Below are 24965 nucleotides of genomic sequence, written 5' to 3'. Positions count from 1 at the left end.
AATTGTGGGGAAGCCTGTCGTAGAGGGATGAAAAAACATTTTCTTTTCTCAAGTCTCCTTCTTCCCTACAATGGCCTTTCCCCCCCATCTGACAATTGACACCATTTCACTCAAAATCATCCATGCACTGGTGTCTCATCACATCCTGGTAGCTTAGTGATAATATTTTGCTTGCCTGTAAATGATGTGCTCATGAGAGGAGTCAGGTTGACAGGGTCGGAGACTGGATTTTTCTAGTAATTGACATCATGGACCACACCAGTGCAAGTTTCTGCAGCACTGTCTTGGCAGTGATGGTGTTTGAGATGCCAGGACAGCTGTCAAGGAGAACTAGGACTCCCACCAAACTCCTCCCACATAAGCAGATGATAACAGCTTTAAGAGCCTGATTCTCCTCTCACATTGATGTAAAATTGGCAGTCACTCCAGTGGATTCGATAGAATTACCTCATGTCCAAGAGGGGCCTCAGGAAACAGGGGTTGAATCTGTGGGGCTGGATTTGACCTTTATGACACATGTCTTGCCCCCTTCATCCAAAGATATCAAGATGCTTTACAACACCTCTTATAAAGTGGTTAAACAATGTTACACACATTAATTGAGGCACAAAGAAGCTAGGATATTTGCTTAAGGTCACACAGTGAGTCTCTGCCAGAGCTGGGAATGAAATAATAATATTAATCATTATTATTTATACCTAGGTCTTCTGCAGGGCTTTTCATCCATTGATCACCATACAGAGTAGTCTGAGATCCACTAGACTAGATGATCATAATGGTCCCTCCTGGTTTTAAAATCTATGAACAAATGCCTTTAAATTATAGATTTGCTAAAGATAAACTACAAGAAGTGCTTTTAGCATCCGATGAAGTGAGCTGTATCTCACGAAAGCTTATGCTCAAATAAATTTGTTAGTCTCTAGGGTGCCACAAGTCCTCCTTTTCTTTTAGCAAGACTTAGTGGCTCAAACCCACCCTGGGAACTGATGCACGTAGCCCATCCTGCTACACTGAATGGTAAAGTTTGTAAATAACTAACAGACATCTAATCTGATACAATAAATCTAGAAGAGATATCCAAAATTGTATTATATATTAATAAAAAAAAAGAACTCATTGGTTTTAACTGAGGTGCTACATTTCACTAAGGAGAAGATAGGATGTTCTACAGAAGTGGTTGGAAGAATAAAAATCAAGCCATGCAGGACATGTGCTGTCACATAATCTATGATGTCTGAAAATTCCCAGCGACAAACAGACAATGAGTAACCCTGTTACAATTGCTGGAACATAAGCCAGCCACCTTGCTATGACATGCTGCTGATAGCCAGAAGGGAAAGAAACCACTTAGAGTGGTCCATAGAGGGTTGTTTAGGAGTAATAGGATTAAACTGAGCATAGGAAAATTGAGATTGAATATTGTGGGGTAAATTTCTGACAACAAGGTCTATTAAGCTGCAGCTTTGTCTCCCCAGTGTGGTGGTGAAAGCCCCACCACTTGGGTTATCTAAAATTAGGCCAGACAAGGTATAGGCAAAGGATTTTGTAGCAAGCATCACACCTACCACAAAAAGCTCCTCAGCTGGCATAAAGCAATGTAACTCCGTGGATTTCAGCAGAGACAGACTGATTTACAGTGGCTGAGGATCTGGTCTGTGGTTTGGTGAAGACAAGAGTCTGGTTATAGTGTAGCTGCATTACAGTGGCTGATGAGTTATTGGTACTGAGGAGAGCTAAATTCATTACAATTTTATGAACAAAATGACCTGCGTAAGGAGTCTAGGGATAAGCCAGGAACTGAGCAACAACTTCTGGGTCCCAGACAAGTGCCTTAACCTCTTTACTTGGCAGCAAGCCTTGAAACAGGTGTATCGGCCAATGCTCAGACCAGGGCTCTGTGGGCTCCGTTCTCTGTTGCCGTGGTCACTCACACCAGTTGCCAAGTGAGTGTAAAACAGCCTGCCAAATCAGAGTGGTGACATCTTACAGCTGCTCTGCACTGGAGCAAATGAAGCATGGTGCAGGACAAAGGAGAATCCGCTTTTACCTGCCATCTGACCCTCCATCTGTATGGCGTTCTCTCTGCCTTCCCTCACCTGACACCCCCTCCCACACACGCACACTTCTAAGGTAGGACATGGCCTTATTCTGGCATTACACATGGACAGTTTTCTTTGTGTGGTCTCCCTCCTCCCGTTATGGTTCAATGAACCACAAGTGACAGCACAATCAGAAAGCTTACATACTCATACCCAGTGCAGCACCCACCCATGCACTACATCTACACTCACAATCTCAAACACACACACACACCCTACACAACACATTAATGCCCAACACTCTCCGCCAAACACATCACAGTACACCCACCCAGCCACACACTGTATATTACACCAACACATCCACATCCACCATCCCATACCCACTCCAGTGCGCACACACACACACCTCAGTACACCTACACACCACACTTGCACCCACACAACACACTCACACCCATAACCTCAAACACCTCCACCCAGACACCACAGCACATGCAAATCTCACCCACAACAAACATACCACACACTCCAACACAACGCAGCCATACCCAAAAGCCATACACAGCCCAACAGCACAGCACAGAGACACCTCACCCACAACAAACACACCACACCCATTGCCACAAACCCCATGTGCACATCCCAACATGCACCCCGACCTCAAATAGAGCCTATGAGGACTGAGTGCAGTGTCGGATGGTAGCGCCAGTGCGGTTGCTATTGATTGTTTGCCTGTCTTCTCCTCCAGTCTCTCTGGTCCTGCTGTAGTTGTTTTGATTTGAGGACAAGCACCCCTGCTGCGGGGCACACCCAAGAGGCACTCATCTTTCCAGCAGCTGTTTCTGTGATTAGAACCACGGGGTATTCAGAGCCAGCTCCCTCCACCGTCCCATAAACTGGGGTAAGATCATGTAGACATACCTGAGCTAGCTTTAAGTCTAGCTATCTCAGGGACCAATAGCAGTGAAGCCCGTCTGGGACCCTGGGTACATACGTGGGCAGCTAGTCCGTGATGAAGCCCAGGCTGCTGCATCTTCACTGCTCCAGCTTGAGGACAGCTAGCTCAGGTAGGTCTACATGTCCTGCACTCCCACCCTGTGACTGCAGCATAGACACATGCTTGGTATTTTGCCAAAGCCAAGTGTTCCAAAACCGCGAATCAGGCTCCAAAATTCATGGAAGTGGCTTAAAAATAAATCAAGATTTTTAAAATTAATAAATTGAGGGTGGCGGGTGGGTGTCTGTCTGTCTGTCTGTTTTGCCCTCTGGTGTTTGAACCCTTAGGAGTCACATTTTCAAACTGTTCTCTGCCGCCAGCACAAGGGCTAGGAATGTGCTACTGTTTTAAATGAAAGCTGCTGGGGGGGGTGGCATGGATCGGTGTTCATGTCGCGCTCCCCGTCAGAACCCAGCCCAGGCTGGGGAAGCTGATGATCCCCCCAGCAGCCCAAATTCGCTGATGCATCCTGGTCACACACCACCTGAGGCACATTGCACATAGGCTAAGAAGAAAAATGGAGGCTCGCTCTGTGCCCCAGTGATTCTTGCTGTGCTCAGCACACTAGAGTAGGGTGACCAGACAGCGAGTGTGAAAAATCAGGATGGGGGTGGGGGATAATAGGCTTCTATATAAGAAAAAGCCTCAAATATCGGGACTGTCCCTATAAAATTGGGACACTGGTCACCCTACACTAGAATGCGGCGGGTTGCCCTATCTTATGAGAGTGGCACTGATTCCAAAGCAAATCCCTGATGAAGACATCCTGCTCACCTCATCCCAGCCGTGGCAGGAACAAAATAAGCAGTGATTTACCACCAGCACCTCCCCACAAGCTGGGTAATGAATCCCTGTCTATTTGTTTCACTCGGGGAGTGCTGGTGGGAGTACTATGGAGGGGAAAGAGGAGGTAGATCCATTTAGAAAGGTTGGCTGCACGCATGAGAGGAAGGGGTGGATTCCCCAAACATCAAACCGGGGTGAGATGTGAGACTTGCTCGGTTGCTTTCACAATTCAGCTTAATTAACATGTCTAACAGCAAAAGAGGTTGAGGTGGAAGGAGGTGGGGTAGACAAGCCAATCTCTAGCTGCCGAAGAGAGAGCTGTAAATTACCACAAATGCCAATAAGTCATTAGGAAGTGCAAGAAAAATGTAAGGTTGTCATGGCAACTGACATTCACAGCTTTCGGCCAATGTTCCGGGGGGCCATATTCTTTCGTTCCTCAGGTGTGCACACGGCACATGCTAGAAAGAGAGGAGCAGCTCTGAGCCGCACCGGGGTGATGGGGCGTGGGAGACAAAGCACCGGGCAGAAGGGAGCTTGCGTGGTTATGAAGGGAATACTCAGACCGGCCAGGCAGAGTCTCAGCAGGGAACACCAAAGCCTTTGTTATAGAGCCCCTTTTCCTTGGCGTGTGCACATGTGGGCGTGTGCATTTGGGCATGTATGTATGTGTGCGAGTGTCTGCCTGCATTTTGATGTGTATACATGTATGCATGGGTGCCTGCGTATGCGTCGGCATGTGTGAGCGCATGCGTGAGCCTCATGTCTGCATGCATGGGTTAAGCCTGACCGTTGTGTGCTTTAAGCCCCAGGCAATCAATGCATCAGCTGAATCCCAACTCCAGATTACGTTCATACCACTCCATGAGGGAGAGGAAGAATTGGGGGTGGGCTGGGGGAGGGCTGCTCTTCCGGAGTCACTACCTCAGAACACCTGCGAAAGGACTTTGCCCCTCCCCCCTTCGCTCGTGTTCCGTTTACCTCACCTTTCTGTCCCCCCTCAAGTGCAAAATGATTCAGGGCCCGACCCTGCTAGGTGCCGCGTGGCCTCAGTGCCCAGCTCAGCTCACAGGCCCCTCAGCTGGCGGGTTGGATGGCTGACGCTGAGAAAAACTTCCCCGTTTGCTGTCCTCCATTTTGTGTGTGTGTGGTGGGGGCAGCAGACCCAATAGCCAAGAGTGCTGGGTGAGGGACACAGACCTTTCTGCTTCTATGGGTACGTCTACACAGCCAACGATTGACACGCCGCAGCAAGTCTCAGAGCTTGGCTCAACTGGCATGGGCACGGGCTGCAGGGCTACGAATAGCCATGCAGACCGTTGGGCTCAGAGACACCCCCCCCCGCCTCCCTGCTCATGGGGTTCCAGGACCCGGGCTCCAGCCGGAGCCCAAACGTCCACACGGCTATTTTTAGCCCTGTGGCGCGAGGCCCGAAAGCCCAAGCCAGTCCACCTGGGCTCTGAGACGCGCTGCCGTGTAGACGTCACCGAGGTCACCGTTTCACAGCTCTCCAACAGCCTGCGTGAGACGCATAAACTGGTCTCATCCCCGGGCCTTGTGGAGAGGCAGCCACAGCTCAAAGCCCACATCTTCCCCCCCTTTCCCTATACTGTTGGCACTCTGAGCAGAGATGCCAAGGAGGAGAGAATGGGTCCTGGAGAGTGAGTTCCCCTCATGCCCCTAGAGGGGGTCTGTGGTGGGTTGTCCACCCCACACAAGGCCTGAAGGGGTTAAGGTGGCCACCAGGTGTGTCAATTAACCGCCTTCGCTGCACCTGGAGGAGCAGCCAGGGAGCAAGGATTAATTCGGGATGAAGCACGGCTGGACAAGAACTGGAGGGGCCTGCGTACAGGGCAGTACCTGAGAGCAGCGGGGGGCTGCAGTCGCTGTGAGGGTGAGAAGGCGAGGTAGAAAGTTGTCCAGGGATACAGCAGTACGGTTCGGGACTATGCACACCATGACTGCTTGTTGTAGGGTCCCTGGGCTGCAGCCCAGTGTAGTGGGCGGGCCGGGGGAAGTGGCACCATGAAGGGGCAGTGAATGAGAAGACTGCCTGGGACAGTGGTTCCTGAAAGATTTTGATACCCTGGAAAGGAAGGGAAAACCGCTTAGTGACCTGGCCAGAGGGCTGAGTCACGAAGAGGAAGCAGCAGCTCCTGGAGCGAGAGAAGGGCTGCAGACCGAGAGAGAGACAGAGAATGACGGAGGGCACCCGCCAGGCAGAGCTAATCCCCAGAACGGCCAGGAGGAGGCATCGTCGAGCGGTGAGTAGAGTACCCTGTGACATGGTCCCTCCAGGGCAGAGTGAGGCACACGAGCAAGGTAAACAAGGGAGATGCCTGTCCTGGCCCTGCCTATACTGTACATATTCTGTGGACTTGTGTAGCACCGCAAGGCTATCAATTGCTCTCATTTTGTACGTGTGGGGGTTCACCCTATATTTGTTATGGGACCAGGGTAGCTGATTCTTTCAGTCCAGAGAACGATCAAAGTTCCCCCTCTGTCTGCTTCCTCTCTTGCCCTCCTTCTCCAGAAGGGAGCTCCAGTAACCTATTTTCATCATGCCCTTGAAGCTGGACCATCTCTAAGCCAATGCAGGGGGATGCATGTGCTGGAATCCCATCACCAGGATTGCATTTCATGACACACTCCGTTTCCCTTGCAATACCAATCTCCATTCCTTTTCCTGTCCTATATCCCCCCACCTCCCTCTGCCCCACCCCTACATACCACATCTCCAGGCAAGGCGGCTTCTACCTTCTGTAACTGTTAAGAAATGGGATTACAGTATCATGGAGGAAAGGCAAATGCCACCTGCAAGGTTTGTGGAATTAAAAAGAAACCCTGAATGTTCGTAAAGGGAAATGAGGCTTAGAAGGGTACACAGCCTGACTGCATCCAGAGAGAATTTTAAGCAGAAAAGGCACATAAGGGAAGAATGTACAATACCAAGAGGCTTGTTCTCAAAGTCATAGAGGAGCAGTTTGGGCAGAGCAGAAAGGTGAGAGGAGCCATCCCTCAGGCTCTGTGATTTTAGTATTTTCTAATATAAGGTGGTTGAGCTAGAGGCTTAGGATGACCATATTTCGCAAAGGGAAAATGGGACACTCTGTGGGGCTGGCCCGAGGCACCCCCTTACCCCGCGCATGAGGCTGTTGCAAGTCGCTTGAACCCTGCTGGCCCCCCGCGCAAGGCTGTCACTCAAACCCTGCCAGCCCCGCCATGTGCTAGAATCCTGCCCCACGCCTGCCCTCCTTGGCCGGAATCCTGGCCCCCCACCCCCCCGCAGGGCTGGCATATCCACTTGCCCTCTGCACCGCACCCAGCTTTTTTGACAAAAGTGGACATTTGTCCCATTGGCTCTTGCTAGCTGATCAAATCGGCAAGAGCAAATGAGACAAATGCCCACTTTTGCCAAAAAAGTTGGGACGGCCGGGACAGGGCTTAAAAAAGGGATTGTCCTGGCCAAAATGGGACATATGGTCACCCTAATTAGAGGCTCCAAGAAGCAAAGGTACTTTGCCACCAGCAGAAGAATCACTGGTGCTGCAGGAGAACCCTGTAAATGCACTGGAGACCTTTAATTTCAGAAAGTCCTGCTAGTGGACTGAAACGTGCACACATAACCCTCTAGCATGTATGTATTATGGGTCCCTCCGTAGCAATCCGTAGAGGATCGTAGCTTGTTACAGTGCACACTACAGGAGGTTGTGTTTTTAGTTCAAACTATAACAGCTAATGCTTTTAGCTCTACAGATCTTCGATTCAATCCCTGGTGTGTCGGCCTATTCCCCGACGATCATCCATAGCTGATCACTATGTCATATGGTCACTAGTACAGTGGGGGCCCTTTGGGAGAAGAGAGCTCTAGGGTGGTGTCCATTTGTTAGTAAAGGATGTGAGACCTACCCTTCCAGCATGTCCTAAGCAATGTACGACTGGAGAATATCACAAATAAAAACAGTAAGAGGGCCAAAAAAATGCCACCATGGCTAAACAACAGAGTAAAAGAGACTGTTAGAGGCAAAAAAAAAATCCTTTAGAAACTGGAAGTCAAATCCTACTGAAGAAAATAGAATGGAGCAAAATCTTTGGCAAGGCAAGTGTAAAAATATAATTAGACAGGCCAAAAAAGAACTTTAAGAGCAACTAGGAAAAGATACAAAAGCCAGGAGCAATTTTTTAAAGCACATCAGAAGCACGAAGGCTGCCAAACAATCAGTGGGGGCCATGGATGATCAAGGTGCTAAAGGAGCACTCAGGGAAGAGAAGGCTGTTGCAGAGAAGCTAAATGAATTCTTTGTACAGATCTTCACTGCAGAGGATGTGAGGGAAATTCCCACATCCAAGCCATTCATTTTAGGGGACAAATCTGGGACAGTTTCCCAGACTGAGGGGTCAGTAGAGAAGGTTCTGGGATAAATAGATAAATTAAACAGTCATAAGTCACCAGGACTAGATAGTATTCACCCCGGAGTTCTGAAGGAACTCAGAGATGAAATTATGGAATTACTAACTGTGTTATGTAACCTATTGCTAAAATTAACATCTGTACCAGATGACTGGAGGATAGCTAATGGGACACCAATTTTTTTAAAAGGCTCCAGAGGCAAACCTGGTAATTACAGTCCAGTAAGCCTAACTTCAGTATCAGACAAAATGGTTGAAACTATAGTAAAGAACAGAATTATCAGATTCACATACAAAAACAATGTTGGGGAAGAGTCAAAATTGCTTTTGTAAAGGGAAATCATGCCTCACCAATCTATTAGAATTCTTTGAGGGTGTCAGCAAGCATGTGGACAAGAGTGATGCAGTGGGTATAATGGACTTGGACTTTCAGAAACCCTTTGACAAGGTCCCCCAGCAAAACCTCTTAAGCAAAGTAAGGAATTATGGAATAAGAGCAAAGATCCTCTCATGGATTGGTAACTGGTTAAAAGATGGGGAAAAAAACAGCAGGAATAAATAGTCAGTTCTCACAGTGGAAAAAGGTAAATAATGGAGTCCTCCAACCTTTGTACTGGGAACAGCGCTGTTCAACATATTCAAAAATGATCTGGAATAAGGGGTAAACAGTGAGATGACAAAGTTTGCAGATGATACAAAATTACTCAAGCTAGTTAAGTCCAAAGCTGACTGTGAAGAGTTACAAAGGGATCTCACAAAACTGGGTGACTGGGCAACAAAATGGCAGATGAAAGTCAGTGTTAATAAGTGCAAAGTAATGCATGTTGGAAAACATAATCCCAACTATACAGACAAAACGATGGGGTCTAATTTAGCTGTTACTACTGAAGAAGGAGTCATTGTGGATAATTCTCTGAAAACTCACTGTGCACAGCAGACAATAAAGCTAACAGAAAACGTTAGGAAAACCATGAGAGGGACAGATAATAAGACAGAAAATATCATAATGCCACTATATAAATCCATGGCACGCCCACATCTTGAATACTGGATGCAGTTTTGGTTGCCCCATCTCAAAAGAGATTAGAATTGGAAAAAGTACAGAGAAGGGCAACAAATGACTAAGGGGATGGAACAGTTTCCGTATGAGGAGAGATTAAAAAGCCAGGGACTGTTCATTTTAGAAAAGAGACAACTAAGGGGGGATATGATAGAGGTCTATAAAGTCATGAATGGTGGGGAGAAAGTGAATAGCGAAGTGTTATTTACCCACTTCACATAACACATGAACCAGGGGGAACTGATAGCAAGTGAAGGAAAGGGACTCTGCCTGCATAAAACCTGGATATTTTCTTCTTGGGGAGACCTATGGCATTCTATGGCATTACTTATTTGGGGGGATGCTGGGCTAAGGAAAGTCAAGACTGGAAGCCCAACCTGATGTTTTGTGATGAAAAATGGTCCCAGGTTTCTGGTGAGCCCAGGTGAATTGCAGAAAGGAACATTTTAAGAACCATATTGCATCCTGAAAGCATAGGAATGCAGTGCATGCTACAATTTTCTGTATAGAGCGAGTGGGAGAGATTGTCTGGTGGTTAGAGTAGAGGGCTAAGGAATAGCGTGAGAAGGTGAAACAGTGATGAGGTGAATTTTCCTCATATAAAATGGTAAGGGCCTAAATGGGTTTAATGGATCACACATTAGTTATCAATATATAATAAAATGCATACTCAATATAATTGTGGGTTCGTTTTTAGTGTGGCCTTTGAATAACCTTTTTCGGGAAGGAGTGCAAACAAAGCCTATTTGACTTCCTGTTGTTCAGTTTTTGGAATGTCCCTGATTTGGATACAGGACAAGGATCAAGTTATGGTGACCTGGCAGATATAATCAGGATAAACAGGGAAAGTCCTAAAAATCCCTGTCAAATAATAAGATTAAGAGCTTTGTTATTGTTAATAAGCAGATAAACATGTTGTATAATGCTGTGTGTCATGCGAAATCTCATGTTTGATCAGCTATATGATTATATAATGAATCAGAAGAGGGGGTGTTGATAAAAGTAGGGTGTCATCTTGGGTATACAAAGTCTGTGCTGAGACTTAAGCTTTGCCTTTGTTTATGTACAGTCTTTGTCTATGTAAATGTAGCCAAACCTTTGGCCTGCCGTATTCCACCTGATCACTGGGGTGTGGCATTCTGTACCTCTGCTGAAATAAATCTGTTCCAGGATTTGAACTCATCATTAGCAGTGGATTTTGTCTGCTACGGCAACTAGTGGTTGTCTGTTTTGCTAGATTCCTAAAGTGAGCTATGGGCCTGGTTGGTGATCCTCAAATATCATAACAAATAGGACTCCCTCCGCCACTCGTTCTCGGTGTGATCTTGAGGAAGTCACGTTGGGACTGATTTCTAAGGCTCAGCCCCCACTATTTGGACCAGATTTTGCAGCAGTGCCCAGCAGTGCCAGTTGACACCTAAGGCTGGATTTTGCAACCCAACAGCCAGCATTGTGAACTGTCCTGACAAACCTGGCCACTTTCGAAGGACAGTGCCTGAATGGGAGCTGAGATCTTTGGATAATCACTCCTCCACGGTGAGTGCTGAGCCTCCTAAAATTCTGGCCTTACCTTCTCTGGTCCTGAGTCTCCACAGCCTTACACTTTGTGTGTCCCTGTGCAAAGTTAGTATGCACTCACTGTGCACCTCCCACCGCTGAGGCTAAGATCATTTCTCTTTGCAAAGTTCTTTGGGATCCTTGGATGAAAGGAGCTATTGAAATACATTTAAAAAAAAATAATTGAAACTGAAGGGCACGAGGAACTCTGAGATTCTGGACAATAAAATCACACAATAAGATCTGACCTCACTGGAAAGCCTATGCCAAGGTCAAGCAGCATCCCAGTCACCAATGCACTGTACACTATATTGGTATGTAATAATTTTGCTTTCAGCTTGTGCTGACTGGCCATTTCCATCTGCCCTGCTTTGACTCCTGAGCTGTGAGTGACAATGACTTGCCTCTTCCAGTGCTCATTTTCCAAAGCTCATTTTGAGAAACACTTTAGAAAAGTGTCACCTTTTCCATTCTGGGCTGCTCTCTGCTTTTTTTCCTCCATTCTTAAGAATCAAATTAGAGAGACCTCTTTCTTCAGCAGGCACAGCTGCTTTAGAATGATGACTGCCCTTTCCCCCCCTCAGTGATATTCTTTTCCAGAGGATCTGCCCTGCAGAGCACCCACAAATATGAAAAAGCTTGTTCCAGTCCTCATCAAACCAGAAAACCACAAGTCTGGCTGTCACTGGGATACAATAATGTTCCCTGAAAATATTGGGCTGGAATCTTAGCTGGTGTAAGGCAGCATAGTTATAGTGAAGTCATCTGACACAGAGGGTAAAATTCTGGCCTCAGTGAAGTGAAGCAAAGTTTTGCTATTCACCTCAGTGTGGCTAGAATTTAATCTAGGATGATGAAGTGACCTTGATTTACACCAATTGGGGATCTCAGCTCAGAATTTCCCCTGTAGCCAATGGTGCTATGCCAACCTACACCAGCTGAGGATCTGGCTTACTGTACCTACCAGCGTGGATTCTTTCTGTTCTACGAGCAGGAGAAGACACTGCCCTCTCTTTCATTTCCTATGGGAATTAGACATTCACTGCTGAGCATGGCCTTGCTCTCCTGTGAGCGATCTGCAGTCATGCACGTCCGATACTTTCCACCTCCCCTTGCCGGTGGACACACAACCCACAGCTAGTTCTGACACTGCACGTGGTTTTCAAAAATATCACTCAGTTTGTCTCTGATTTATAGACATCGCTTTCACCCTGATAGTCGTGCTTGTTTGTGTAATTAGTTCTTTTAGATTTTCGTTAGAAGTGCGAAGCCTCTCATATGCAGTGAAGGTAGTGGAGCTATACTGATTTGCTCTGATCTGGAGCTATACTGCTCTGAGGCTCAGGCTCTGGCTCTGGCCCCATGGAAAACACATCACAGAAGATAATGAAATAGTATCTCAGTCTGTACAGGGCTGTCTACACCACAGGTCTTGGGGGGAAGGAGAGGAGGGGCAGAGCTGTCGCCATCCCTCCCAGGAGCACAGAGGGCAGGGTGCCTCTGCTAGGCACAGTTTCTCCCCGGGCTCCTTCTTGACCTGTGGGCAGGGGCTTATTCTCCATTGCCCTATAACTTCTGCAGTAAGCTTTTTGGGGCAGGGACCATCTTTGTTCTGCGTTTGTACAGCACCTAACACCCTGGGGTCTAGTAGTCCATGGCTGGGCGCTACAGTAATACAGAGAATGACAACAGGTTACATCAGTGCAAAGTGGGGCACAGCATGGTGCCTGCCATATCAGAATGGGCATGCGTCACCCCCAAATTGCACTGAGATAAATGACTGCATAAGGGTCAGGCAAGGGAGAATCAGACCCTGCAAGTGCGCAAAGGCAAAGCAGATTGCATCTTCTGTTCTGTAGGACGTTGCAAATGGAGGACTCAGGCCACAGGGAGCTGGAGCAACTTCTCTACCTTCTTTTGCGACTGGCTCTTCACATCTCTTCCCCTTGGCCTTTTAAAGTGATTTAACTCTGTAAATAGGTTATCCACACCAACTTTGTAAGGAAGACCGTTTGCATGAAGGGCCCTATGCACAACAAAATTGCATTGGGCTGTGCATACTATACACAAATCGAGCCCGACCCTGCTCTCACTGACACTAGTGTAACTCCAGAGTCCCTCCAATGATACATATGTCCCTCTATCCATTTGTCCATTCGTGTTGTGCTCGCTCTAGCCAGACCCAGCCATCAAACCATCTCTCCATCTACCTGGGAGCACCAATCAGCATCCAATCCTTACTCACTAGGGGCCCCATCCTGCAGCCCTTACTCAGACAACACTTGCATTGACCTGTATTGGAAATCTTGCCCGAGCAAACCCTGCCCTATCAAGTAGTGACAGGAAGCATATCCCATTATTAACAACCAATGTTACTTAGATATAGTTTAGTGTGTGTTTCCCCCCATCATTTAAACTTACCAGCAATTTTCAAAAGAAAACCTATTTCTGTAGGACCTCCCTCCCCCATCACCCAAACCCCACCATTTGCAGCTGTCCTGCTGCTCTGTACCAGCATGGAAGTAATCACTGCTATTTCTCACATTGCAGCACTAGCAGCTTCGTTGGTGCGGGTGCATAAACGGAGATAGATTTGGGGCATAAGTTATCACTTTTAAACATAAACAACCCTCTTAGTTTAACTTCCATTAAAAACAGAAAAAAACATGGAGAAAATCCACTGTTTGCCAAATGGAAAGGAACAAGTTCAGTAAAGATCCGGGAGGCCAGGGGGAGGATATATTTGTTGTGCCTCCTTGCGGGGGCAGGATTACAAACAAAGAGGGAGCCAACAAAAAAATTAAAAAGCCATAAAGATGTCTGGAGAGTGTCATTGAAATCTCTTTGTCTTATTTCAATGGCAGTTTAATAAAAAGGAAAAAACAATAAAAAAATCTCAGTGGTAGAATATGATACTCCAGTGTAATCTGGGGATCGTTTGCATGATAGCCCTTCAGAGACTTTCTGGCTTACTATGGTGGCAGTGGGAGATTGTGTAAAACCCAGCAGTGTCACAATGGAGCATCCCCAGCTCCTTATTCCTCTCAAGTGTTTTAGATGGGGTCTCCTTCTGCTCTGAGGTGTGTATTGAAGAGGTCACTCATTGCATATCCTAGGCTTTAGTGCAATGCTACTTGAGCACTGTAATGCACACAGGCAGTTACTGTCTCTCCCACCTGTACATTAAAAAACAAAAACAAAACATAGCGAGGACAGGGACTCGGGACTCCTGGGTTTTTTTCTTTGTTCCTTTCATTTAGTAGTTAGAGCAGGGGATTGGGAGTCAGGACTCCTGGGGTCTAGTCTTCTCAAGGGAAGAGTGTGATCTACTAATTAGAACTGGAAGTCTGGACTCCTGGGTTCTTTTTGTGTGTGAGGGAATGTGGCTGATGGGTTAGGACACAGGAGCGGGGATCCTGTTTTCTATTCCTGGTTTTGTGAGGCAGTGTGTCTTCCTGGTTAGAACAGGTGAGTGGAGTCAGGAAGCCTGAGTTCTCTTCCTAGCTTTGGGAGGAGGTTTGTTAAAATGCCCCATGTTGGAGATAGATGCTTTACTAAGGCTTTTAAAATAAATCAAAGCAGGTGATACTACGTTTTTCACAGAAGCATAAAAGACTCTTTTTAGTATAAAATAATTTCCCCTGCTTGAACTTTAAAACAAACAACTCACATCTGGTCAACAGAAAAGGGAAAACAATGACAGTCAAGCTCAGACCTTGTGTGCCAACTTGAATCTTGGAGAGAATTTTTATGGCTGGTTATAAACTCCACAAAATACAGTTTTATAACAGAACCTGGGGATAGTCTTTTAATTCTAATGAGCATCACTAGAGTCTCATTGGGGTCAGAGGATACCAGAGTGCTAGAGGGGGAAATGGCTTTAATTCTGAGTAGAGTTGGTGAATGAATAATTCAACACGAGTAATGTATTGACTAAGTTTGTCTCTTTTTCCTGTTTGGGTGAAATGCACCCACTGCATAGAGCCAGCATAAGCCCTAAGCACCACTTAAGTTCCAATTAAGCCCTTTGTGAATTGTCTGGGAACAGATCCCAACTTTCCCATATTTATTTGTTATTCAGAATTATTCACCAAACAGATTCTGCACAAAATTTTTGCTCCACACCTTGTTTGCAAACAGTTCACAGTGAGTGCTTGACATTTGAAATTCAAGCTGTTTTTATAGGCCACAACAGGCCACATGGCATGCTGCTGTTTCCCTGACTGGATGTGCATAACACTTAGAATCAGGTTTCCCTTGCAAATAGCTGTGAGTAAAAATTCAGAACTCTTTCTGGAAATATTCTTCAATAATCCCTTACAAACATTCCTGCCAATAAACTCATTGGCTGGAATACTCATGGAAAGCCATTAGGCATGAACACAGCTGAACTGAATTCATTTGAAAATCTGTATGAACATCTGGAGGGAGATATTTGCACTATCTGCCTATCCCTAATCCCAGATGCCCTGTGGCTAGAAGATGAAATTCACCCATGTGCAGTGGTCTATATCAAGGGGACTCAAGTGGGGCATAGTAGACTTTGGGCTGGCTGCTCTGCACAGAGCTGAATTTCACCCCAAGTGAGTATGAGCAGCAGCTTTGGATCTGTTGGGTCTGATTCTTCTTTTGCTTGCACGAGTTTCATGCTGGGGTAATTCTATTGGAATCAGGAGAGCGACTCTGAATTATGCCAGTGCAGGGGAGAGGAGAATCAGGCCCTTTATTTCTTAAATGCTCCCAATCAAGGCAGGGGATGTCATCAAGCAGCGGTGCTGGAACAAGGGGTGCTGCCGCACCGCCTGGCTTGCAGTAGTAATAACAAATGCCGCATACATGGTTTCCATGATTTCTGTCATCAGCACCCCTACTATCAAAATTGTTCCAGCACCCCTGCCATCAAGCTCAGCAGGGATTAGGAGCACTGGAAATGCCACAATTGTCTTGGAGCAGTGACTCATGATGGCTGACGCTGAGATGGAGAGAAGTTGTCGCTCACAAATGAGCAAGCGTACAAACTTTTGAGGGCCATAGGGATCAAGAAAGGCAGTGTGGATAGGCAGTGGATAGGGCACAGGACCAGGACTCAGGAAACCTGGGCTTTATTCTCAGCTTGGCTGTGTGACCATGGGCTAACCAAGTCACCTCTCTTTGCCTCTGTTTTCCCTCCCTCCAGTTGGATATTTAGACTGCAAGCTCTTTGGGGCAGGAACTGTCTATCACTCTGTGCATGAACAGCACCAAGCATCATGGTCTCTCCATCTCTGTGGGAGCTGCTTCTATAATGTAAACGTCAGCTTCATATAAGCAGCAACACACCTTCCCACCTAGATCCCTGCTGGACCCTGCCTTTTCCCGTGGGAGAGGTGGAAGTCAGAGGGGCTTGCAGGGCCCCCATTGACTTAATGGTTTTAGATGGTCTGAGATGCGATCGGAGCAATTTTCTTTACCATTTATTGCCTTACTAAAACCCATTCATTGGAACAGCCTTTTACAAAACCAGCAATAAATATATGTATTGCAAAATACTCTACCCCATCAACAATCTCCAAACCTGCACGTATATTTTACTGCCTATACACTGATTGATGCCCTGGAACAGCTTCAGGCTTTTAAACAGCACTCTCTCTCTTTTTCTCTCTCTCTCTCATCTCATTTTCTTTCCCCTGGAAAAAACGTGGGGGCTGGGAAGCATGGAAGGCAGTCAAACTGCAGGGCCGTTCTGCAATATCCGGGAGCATCATGAGAAGGACTCAGGGCTGGAAAGCAGGGGTGTACAAGATCAGGGTGCATTGGCATTGCGGGATGTATCAGGCGGTGCCTGAGATGCACTGACAGGGCAATGGGAGCCCCAGAAGGGAACTGCAGAGGTCTGGACTGAGGTGCACTGGAGAATGTGTGTGGTGATCCATTACTGGAAAAGCAGGGGTTGCAGAAGGTCAGGTGTGTGCGTACGACCCTTACTTGAAAAGGAGGAATGCTGCAAGTTAGGACTGAACTACATTGGCTGAGGTAAGGGAGAAAGCTTGCATGGCCTGCCACCTGCCTGCCTGAGTCCACACACCCTGAAATAATAGCCCCAAGAAGCGTGAACTGCCCCATTCATCAGCCTACTGTCACCCCCAGGGCTGTGGCATGGGAGCGGTGGCAGGGGGCACTGTGTGTGGGGTACCTAGGGACCTAGATTATTTTAATTGTCCCTGGGAATTGGGCATCCAAGTCCCCTTTGCAAGTTGCGTCCATAGTTTTTTTAGGGACGTGCACTGTGTGTGTCCAAAGTCCAAGGGCAGGGTCAACCCTTAAACAGAAGAGAAGCAAAAACTTCTGACTCACCATGTGCCTAGCTGTGCTTCCCATCACACCAACTCAGCCCAGCAAACTCCAACCCCTGTCTGCATCTCTGACACATCCTTGTCCACAAACTCACCTGGATTTTCTCTATGAGAGGACCAGTATGAGCCAGGATTTGTCTTACTGTAGGAGCCAGAGGCCCCAGTTGAAATCTTGTGCCCACTGTGCTAGGGACTGTACATAGAACAGTCCCTGACCAAAAGAGTTTACAATCTAAATAAACATGATGTACAAAGGGCAAGAGATAGGAAAGATTATTATCCCCATTTTACAGATGGGAAACTAAGGCATAGAGTGATGATGTGCCAGTGCAATGGCTGCTGAGCACTTTTGAAAATCTGATTCCATGTGACTGGCCCAAGGTCAGACAGGAAGTCTGTGGCAGGGCTAAGACCTGAACCCAGCTCTCCTGAGTCCCGACTGAGAGCTTTAACCACAAGACCATCCCTCCTCTTAAAGGTAAATTTTGGTGTCATTCACTTTTATCTTGCTCTAGTTTTAATTCGCTCCAGAGAAGTAGCTTGCAAGCCATCGTCCTGATTTGCAGGGTCTAGTTATTCTCCTTTTGGGGGGTTTCCAGTTCCAGAAGTGGGCAGAAACCTACAGTTTCCAATGCAAGGGATAGGGGAAGATACTTCTCCTGGGAGTGACAATTTCATTTCCAGGAGGCTGCTTAGCAGAATCAGAGAAAGTCGCTGGCACCTCCCACTCCGGAGTAAGAAGCAGAAGGATGTTTCATCAGTCAGTACTCTGATGGCTCATACCTCATTGCCTACAGAGTCCAAGCGAAACACTGATCTCCTGTGTGTTTCCAGGCAAAAGGGCTGGATTGCAAAAGTGATTGGTTGCAGCAAGCTTCTATACACAGGGAATTAATTAGCAAGCCCCTCACATGGTCCCCTCTGGGATCGCTTTCTGGCTGCCAGGGCCAGGTCTTCAGTGGTGTAAAATGGTATAGCTTTATGGACTTCATTAAGTCAGCTAGGTGCAACTGGACTGCCATGTTCCAAGGAAACTCTGTCCAACCTGCAGCATTCAGGGGTGACTCTAGGGCCTATTTTGGGGCAGTTCTCTGGCCAGTGCTATACAGGAGGTCAGGCTAGATGATCAGAGTGGTCCCTTCTGGCCTTGGAATCTATAAATCTACGACTAGCCAACATAACTAGGGGACTGGCTCAAGGTGAGCTTTGCAACATGGTACCGCAACACAGTAACGTGCGACAGAGTCGCTGAGGGCATGGCGATCCGAAGCTGCCGTCGCTCCCGCACTGTGGATGGGTGAAAAGAACTTTCCTCACGGTGGAACCTTCCTCCCAGCCTCAGACTGAAGCATGTTTCTGAGGCTATGTCCACACTAGGCGCCCGTGTGCGATCCCCAGCTCGCACAGACGTACTGGGTGAGAGCTAGCGCAAGTATAAATAGTAGCCGAGCTGCGGTAGCCTGGTTAGCTGGAGCGGCAGCCTGCCTTAGCCGCGCAGCGTGTGTACCTATGGGATTCGGGGGTGGGGGTGGGGGTGTACTCGGCACGGTTGAGCCATGCTGCCACTGCAGTTGCCTGGGCTATGGTGGCTACACTGTCACTTACATTCCTGCTAGTTCTCACCAAGCTACCGAAAGTATGTCTACATGAGCTGGGGATCACACCCTTAGCTCGTAGTGTAGATGTAGCCTGAGAAACATTGGGATAATCTCCTCCTCTCTCCCCGCCACTTCCTTTTAATTTTATGGCAGCCTCTGAACTCCTGGCTTCCAGCTGGAAGTAGACAAGCCAGAATATCATGAGTAAAGCTGTTCTTGGGATATGTCCAGTACATCCTTTTGTTTGCCTTTCTATCTAGCTGTCTGTCCCAATGCAACTTGTCAGTTGCATATGCAAAGAAATGAGGATCACAACGATTCCCCTCCTAGGAAACTCTCTATGACTCTTTCAATCACCTGCAATCTGAAGCAAGGTCAGTGCTTAGTGGCCATCTTCCAGTGGAAGACAGTGATTCAATTAGTAAGAAAGGTGTGGGCAAAGAGAGATCCTTAGTGCACCAGGCTGGAGGTAACTTTACCCATGGGGAAAGAGTCCCATAGCCTATCATCATCATCTGAGAAGGCGGCATGGGAAAACTTCCAGGAAAAGCTGCTCCAATCAAATCCCTCAGCCCACTTTTGCAATCTCACGAGGTTCAGAGATGCACCCAGCCTTTAAAGTGCTTGTCTAGACCGAACCCCAAGCCTTCTGAGGTTCTCCCATCTCCATCTCTGGCTAATTCTTGGTTCTTAGGCTTATTTCACACACAATTATATCAGTTAGGGATGGCCAGGAATATGAGTCAGATCCTCAGCTGGGGTAAATCAGCATTGCTCCATTGAAGTAGATGGAACTGAGTCCATTTTCACCAGTCGAGGATCTGTCCCTGGGAATTTGTGCCTTCCCCGCCTACTTTTAAATGTGCCACGCAACGGGGCTCCCACCATTCATTCTGAGAGGTGATTATGCAGGCTAATAGATCTCACTGTCAGGAAGTTATCTTCTGAAGTTTAGGCAGAATTTTCCCCTTTTCCTAACCTCCTCTGATGACTCCCAGTTATATTCCCCTCAAACCAATAATTCCTCTGCTTCCTGTGTGGAGAACTTAGGTGCTGACCTTGCTATGCCCAGAGTTGCAGACATCTCTTGCTGGATGCCACCGGGAGCTCAGCAGGGTTCCAACACTGCTGAATGTCCCCATGCAGTGGAACGCAGAGGCAGCGCTGTGTCTCTCTGTATCCTGCATGCAAGCTCTTCCCTCCCTCCGCCCTCACAACTATCTCCCTGGGACTGAGACACATCTCCGGGCGCATGTGACAGATAATGTGGCTCAGTGCCACATAATGCATAACAAGATCAGATCTGTTCTGGTTGGGTACAAAGGGTCCTACTCAACAAACCACTTTCATTTCCATTGTGCGAGCGGAATTTTATCAGGGTTCTAATGACGCCACTTCATAAAGAGAGGTAGCATTATCGCTGCTCACCCACTCCGCCCCCCCCGATAGCGAGAGACAATTTCCTTGTTTTTACATTACAGCCGCACGGCTATGGGAGAAGATAAGGGGCAAGATTGAAATGTAAGGGTGGGGGAATACACATCCCCTTGTCAAAAATAACTCAGGTGAAAGGAATGGGATTAATAGTAGGACAGCGATATTTAGCTGGGCTCATTTCAGACCCACCCATGTCCCTTCTCCAAGGAGGGCAGTTATTGAACAATGAGGGTAGCAGGGTGAGTGCCTGCCTTGCTGCTCCCAGGCTGGGCCTGTTCTAGGAATGAATAACAGCCCCTAGGCTGTCCGTCGGCTATCTTTCCCCAGCAATAAATGCACCATTGGGGGAGTCAGAGTCTCCCTGGCCTTGCACCATGGGTAGCCATTTACATTAGTGCACAAGTGAGAGCGGCGTGGTTGCAAAATGCTGGCATTCACACCTTTACACCACCACCACACAGTGAGCCAGTGCGTTCTGAGTTGGTAGCGTTTGACACACGCTTTGTAAGAGGGTGCAGATTGCAGACTGATTGGGAATCAGGCCCTTTATTTAGAACCGGATTAGCGGTCTAGGTATATGGAATCCTGCCTCAGCACAGGGAGATGATTTAGATGGACCTGGAAGTCCATTCCAGCCCTTCATTTCTGGGATTCTGTGAACTGGAGGGTGGGGATCAGTTGGGGTGACCTAGGATGGTGAGCCAGGAGTAGGAGACAGATGAGGGGGGCTCCCTCACAACTATGGGGGGCGCCAACAGCAGGAGTCAAATCAGAGGGTCAGGCTGTATTTTCCATCCATGAGTGGGGAGCCGGGAATAGGGGACAGATCAATGAATCCAGACTTCCCTGATCCCCTGAGCAGAGAAGGGACTGGGGAGCAGGCGGCATGGTAGGATCGTGATGCTAGCACTGAGAGTTGGTTTCGTGACCCTACTGTGAGTATCAACTCAAACTTTTAAAGGCAGAGGATCTGACCCTGAAGCCTTTATGCAGGCAAAACTAATCCTGGCTTTCCTAGGCATTTGCCCTGCCTCTGGGCTGCCAGATCAGGCCTCTCGTGGCTGCAAGGCAAGCTGCATTGGGCTGTGCACTGGAACTGGCAATCTCAAACAAACCCACGAGTCTCCTTATACAGATTCGGATTTAAAGTGGAACCTGCCCCAGCTGAAGAAGGGACCACTGGACCCAGGACCCTCGCATGTATTATTACCACCATTTGCTTAACATTTGCTAAATGCGAGAAGTGAGGCCGGGACTACCCAAAGCACAAAACTCCCTGCCCTGAAGAGCTCATGGGGCTTATACTTTGGTTGCTGGCCCAGGAATAAGGATCTGCACTACCTGCCTTGTGTGCCCCATTGGTTCAGGACCAGCATGGCCGTGTGAGGGGGTGAAAGGGAAGGAGATTCCCACAGTCTCAGCCCTCTGGGAGCCTGTGCACAAGAGCCTGAGTGTCCGAGGTGCTGAGCGCCAGCTGCTGCCCACTGAGACCAAGGGGAGCTGCAGGGTCTCACGCCTTCATTCTTTCCCATTCCAGTCCTGGATAAGGGCACACATTGGAACTGAGCACATGGCATCCCCTAGGGCCATCGCCACTGGCCCACGGCCTGCAACCTGTTCAAGACCTCCTGCACAAAGGGCATTTCCCTTCCATTCAATGCCCGATCCCTAGTAGCCACAGCCCTCATGCACTCCCCGCCCAAAGGGGCTTGGCTCTCCTTTGGTCAGTTCCTCCTTGCCATTGCTGATATCCCCAGGGCATGACTCTTTCTCTGGGCACAACCGTATCATGCCTGGAGTCTTAACCAGGTACTAGAGGGAGCAAGGGACTTGCTGAGATCTTTCAAGCCCATTTTTGTTCCAGGCTCCAGCACAGAGCAAGAGGCAGAGCAGGAGGGAGAGACCTGGTTCTTGTCCAGGCATCGGAGCAGAGGAGGGGGAGAGAGAAGACAATTGATGTCACTGCTAAGCATAGCAACACTGGAATCACACAGCCTTATTTACACTGAGCACCTGGGGGCATGGCTGCTACCCTCCCACTCCCCGGCAGCCTGAGCCTCCACTCTGTTACTAGGGCGGGTTTCATGGCAGTGCTACTGGTGGTGGGGGCAGGGGGAGTCTATGACGGAACACAATAGCAGAGGAAAAACAAATCCCCATCAATCTGCTAGAAACAAGAGCTCACCCTAACCTCCCAACTCAGCCTTGCTAGGCACATGATTATACACTGCACAGCTCTGGCAGGCTGGAGTCACGAAACATCAAAAGAGGGCTGGGATTTTTAGCAAGGCATGGGAGGAGGGGTGTATAGGGTGGCGAGTGCCTGCATGGTGTGTGTGAGCCTATGTGGGTGGGGTGTGGGGGGGGTGGAGAAGACCTTGCCAACAGCAAGACAGCAAGACCTTGCCAACACCATCAGTTGTCCTGGTGTTTCTCCTGCTGATACCACGGGGCAAGAGAGGGGAGCAGGCACCCTATCCCCAACCCCAGCTTGCTTAACCAACCCTCTGCTACAGCAGCCTGATGAGACTGTTCCCTTCTGTGCTTAACACTGACACATGGGCTTCACCCCTTGCTACCCTGCCTCCCCCTCTGGGTGCTGGATGACAGACAGACAGCCATCTGCATGGGCTTTCCTTTCCCTGGGCTCTGCGGGCTCTGGAGGGTGGATGGTGGGTGGTTCTTTTGTTTGTTTGCTTGCTGCCAGATGCTCTCCAGAGCAGGGATCCCCTTTGCAAAAGCACTGGGTACATTTGCAGTGCTATTCCAGAGTCAATGTCCACTGTATTTGTCAGCTGCTCCTAGGTTTTGGCTTGAGGATCACTTTTTACTTTGCAGTCTCTTGTGCTCTGCTCCGCTTTCCCCTCTCCCATCTGCGAGCTGAGCTCTGTGCTGGCAGGGGTGGAGGTAGGAGGCTAATGGACCAGACTAGGTTATTTAACACAGCCTCTCTCCCACATCTAACTTCTCTCGCTTAATGGTTTTCATTCATCTCAGCCACAGAAGGGTTAATGTGCTGGAAATGTTGGTTCCTGGCCAGATCACATCCTCTTGGTGTTCTTATCCAAGGTTGGATTCTGATCTCACTGCCACCAGTAAAAGTCCACCGCATCTCCATTGCTTTCACTGGGGTTATTCCAGATTTACACCACTCACTGAGAGCCGAATCTGGCCCTGGCTCCATTGATTCCAGTGGAGTTTCCAGATTTACACCAGTGTAAATTAGATCAGAATCAGGCCCTTAACATCTGTGCCGCAGAAAACCTTCCTTTCTATCAGCTGCCTTATCCGTCCCTGCCTCAGTCTTGTTTTCCTCACCTGTTCATCTTAGCGCAACTGAAACACACAGGTACCACAGCATCCCCCCCATGCACATCCCCCCACCCCCTTGCCCCTTTTTTCTCAGCATTTAGCATCTGTCCTAGAAATAAGAGGGAGAGAGAGAAAGAAATGCACTTGGGAAAAAACAACCAACACCCAACTCTGGGTGCCAAGGCTTCCCCATCCTCAGCCAAGAGTCGCACCATGCAGCCACGAATGCACCCATGCTTTCCCCATCTCCCCTTGCCTTCTGTGCACTGACGATGCCCGCCACCAAATAGACGGATCCCAACTTACCCTTGGACTCTCCTCTGGTCTCCTAGCGCCGCTGTCATTTGCCTGTCTGCTCCCTGACACAGACATGCACACATCAGGTTCAGACGGAGCCCCGGAGCTGACAGACAATGGGGAGCTGCGGTTTCCACTGCAGCCGGCGTAATGGACCAGCCAAAGCTGAGGAGTTTCTGCTCTATGCCCCCCACACCCCACCTCCCCACACACACACTTTATTTCTGTTCTCAGAGATGATGGCCAGCCAATTTTCCCCTCTCTCCCGCTCTCTCTCCTTCAGCTACTTATCTGGAGGCAGCAGGGAGGGACCATCATTCTTCCCCCTCTCACGTCGCATTTGTAAGCACACACACTCCACTCTCCTTGGCTTTCAGCAGCTTCCCACCACCTCCTCCTCCTCTTTCTCCATCCTCCCTCCTCCTCGCTGGAGCCCTGTCACTGCAATGTGCCACCCACCTGAATCAGCTCCTGCCTGCTGTACCACTTAACCCCTGAGGCGCCAACAAGCTCTGCCTAGTAAACAAGGGGGGCCAGAGAGGGCCGGGAGGCCGAGAGGCGCCTGGCAGAAGCAGGGAGCCAAGCAGATTGCTGGCAGGGCTGAGCCTCACAGCACAGGCAGGAGCATCAAAGGACTCAACTGCAGCTCGTCCTGTTTAAATCGGTTTGAAGATCGGCGCCTCTGGGGACACAGATGGCTTCCCTGCGTCCCTCAACATGACGCGTGTCTCTCTCTGTCTGAGCTCTTCCCCCGCCCCGCCTCCCCCGTTTGGGGCTGTTGAAAAGGCCGAGATGCGGAGGGATGAACTAGCAATTGGTTTGTGCCCGTCCGGCTTGCAGGGCCTTAGCCCCAGCGTGCCCATGGCTCCTCCCGCTCCCATCACACAATACTGGCTTGTGGTGTCATGGTGCCACGCTGCCCTGGGGTTCCTTATGTTTCTCGGTGCTAGCATGGAGACCAGTATCTTGGCACTGAGGCACTGTAGGGCTCCCCACACTATTCTGGTGTCATGGCAGGTTGGCACTGAAGCAGCTCTGGGTGTCAAGGGGTCAGCAGCCACAGTGGCGCAAGGAGCCCTGGGGCACTTGCTATGGCTTGTGGCACCCTGGCATGGCAGAGGAACCGGGAGACAGCTC

The 24965-nt window shown here is 48.6% G+C and overlaps 1 protein-coding gene across 2 annotated transcripts in view; it reads right to left on the bottom strand.

Annotated features, from left to right (window-relative positions):
• Window positions 1–24595, bottom strand: part of LRRN2 (leucine rich repeat neuronal 2) — a 97667-nt gene extending 73072 nt beyond the window's left edge. Inside the window, exon 1 of one of the 2 annotated variants that reach the window (XM_043533582.1) lies at window positions 24288–24595. The gene's annotated coding sequence lies outside the window, so the exon portion shown is untranslated. Of the gene's footprint in view, window positions 1–23837 lie in introns of both variants that reach the window. The other variant, XM_007065116.3, reaches the window with a different exon arrangement.
• Window positions 24596–24965: the final 370 nt, after the last annotated feature.

The sequence above is a fragment of the Chelonia mydas genome, chromosome 21 (assembly GCF_015237465.2).
Source record: "Chelonia mydas isolate rCheMyd1 chromosome 21, rCheMyd1.pri.v2, whole genome shotgun sequence".
NCBI classification, from domain to species: domain Eukaryota; kingdom Metazoa; phylum Chordata; order Testudines; family Cheloniidae; genus Chelonia; species Chelonia mydas.
The sequence above is the reverse complement of the archived record's forward strand: the minus strand, read 5'-3'. Positions and strand labels throughout refer to the sequence as shown.